The sequence below is a fragment of the Colossoma macropomum genome, unplaced genomic scaffold (genome assembly GCF_904425465.1).
Source record: "Colossoma macropomum unplaced genomic scaffold, Colossoma_macropomum, whole genome shotgun sequence".
Classification (NCBI taxonomy): domain Eukaryota; kingdom Metazoa; phylum Chordata; class Actinopteri; order Characiformes; family Serrasalmidae; genus Colossoma; species Colossoma macropomum.
Genome location: NW_023494790.1, coordinates 32,736,148 through 32,738,227, shown reverse-complemented (window position 1 = coordinate 32,738,227; position 2,080 = coordinate 32,736,148). Strand labels below are relative to the sequence as shown.

The 2,080-nt window shown below is 41.3% G+C and overlaps 1 long non-coding RNA gene across 1 annotated transcript; it reads right to left on the bottom strand.

The window, feature by feature from the left end:
* Positions 1 to 261: 261 nt before the first annotated feature.
* On the bottom strand, positions 262 to 2,080 carry LOC118808890. The gene is made up of 5 exons (XR_005007316.1): positions 1,999 to 2,080; positions 748 to 879; positions 608 to 660; positions 436 to 505; positions 262 to 346 (listed from the first exon to the last, which is right to left on the bottom strand). It is a non-coding gene; the product is annotated as an uncharacterized LOC118808890 (long non-coding RNA).

The following is a 2,080-nucleotide window of genomic DNA, read 5'->3' as shown; positions in this document are numbered from 1 at the left end:
AATCTAAGAGGATAAGAAACATTAGTGTCTAAGCCTGACTCATTATGGTAAAAAAAAAGGTGACCAGGTTGTGGACTAAGGCCAAACGAGCGTGACCTCACCCCGATCTGCGCCAGCTCTGTGCAAATGAAGCTTCCTGAGTGAAGGCTAGCAGCTGATCGTATGTCTGACGGTATACTGGAAGATCCTGCAGAGGAAACAGTTGTGGTTAATTCACACGATTATTCAGATTACACAAATCTAGCTGCATAACGTTTTGTGTGGCATTCCGAGCGGCCAGTCCACCAAGAATGACCCTGTCTGCAATGCAGACATACTTCCGATGATGGCTGTTGCTCAGAACAATCTATAGAATGAAACCAGGAAAAGAACAACTGAATAAGTTCTGGTTTTAAGAGACAGAGTTAGTGAGAACTGAGAATGCGGTAGACTTACAGTGGAAGCCTGACGCAGAGCTGAAAGCCTCAGAGGAAAGCTGGACGCCCCCCTTATGGCAAAGTAGGTACTACAAAACAAATATCATACATGTGGACACTTTGCAAGTCTCTGTTGAAAGAAGCATAAGCAGGTGAGCCCTATTTGAAAGGGTGAAAACTAGAGTACTTACTACAAAGAGGGCACCTGATAAGCCTCCGGAGGGACAGAAAGATCTTCAGCTGCCTACAATGTCAAACATGCAGTAATTACTAGTAATAAAACTGATGAGAATGTATTCAGAATTCATAAGAGCAGCGTGCATAGTCTTACCCCTGATGCACTCTGGGTAGTGAAAGCTGAGTGATGTTGAGGTTCAAGTGCTGGCTGAGGAGAGGATTCCAGAGATGGAGCCTGGATTGGTGATGTGGGTGGGATCTGAGGAGTTTCAGTAACAGCAAATATCTAGTGGGTGTAAAACACCAAATATCTCATGGGTGTTGGATAATATACTTAACTGTAAAAGTCCAAGACCACCCTTCATTAATTTGATTTAAGATTAAATGGACATTAAGTATAAGGTCATTTTACTGGAGATATTTCTGAGAAGATTAGATAGAGGATCATCTACTTGCATAAAGAAAGGAGCTTCCAAAACTGGAGTTTAAAAATGTATTTAATGACTGAACACAAAAGACATCTGGATGTCTGGTTTCTATCAACACTGTTGTGAACAAGTCTGACTGACAAGTTTCTCTGTAATGAAGTTTCACATCAAACCACTCTGAATGACACCGTTTACATCCTAATGATTTAAAGGGCCCATATTTTCCTTTCTTTTTAAACGAAAGAGTTTAATGTAGTTTACAAACACTGCCAGAGTTTCAAATGTATCTCACTCCTGTGTCGATACAGACCTTATGATGGAAACTAAGCTGAAGAAACTGCCTGTTTTGAATTCATCGTTTTTGTGATGTCACAACAATCAGCACATTTACATATAACCACCTATTCAGCCTATAGTTGTTTAGCCCCACTCATTCCCATTAAAGTTGTTACGGCTGTTTCAGAACGGACTGTTTTTTGAATGACGCGCAATACACAGCAGCCAATCAGAAGAGAGGTCATTTACATATATCCGTCCTAAAGGCACATTTAAAAAAGCAGCCTGTTTAACAGTAAGGGGTAAAGAGAGGTTGGAATATGGCCATGTGAAGTGAATTATGGATGTTTTTGGCGTATAAAACTGCAAAAATGTAGGATATGGACCCTTTAATTACACAGAGACTTTAAAAACAATAAAGTTCTCCTTTAAAGCAGGTTTTGAATGTAAACAGCAGAGGACAATCTGACGACTTTCCTTCTCCATCATCTAACTTCGTATCCAGTTTGCTAGTTTTCCAGTCAACGTTTATCTAGAACCGCTGAGTTACTTCTGTATGTTAGCGCACACACGGTTAGCTACTTAGGCTAACACTGACATTAGCGGTCTAGTTTGAATAAAGCGGCTGTTTGAGCTGCTCTGTTACCGATAAACACCGTTTATCAGAAGCTGTTTAAGACTCCTCTTGTGTCTCTGAGTACCTCGGTGGTCAGTCAGCTCCTCAGCGGCCTCCCGGCTCTTCATTCTCCTGTAAACATGATAGAAGGATCCAGCGGCTACAGC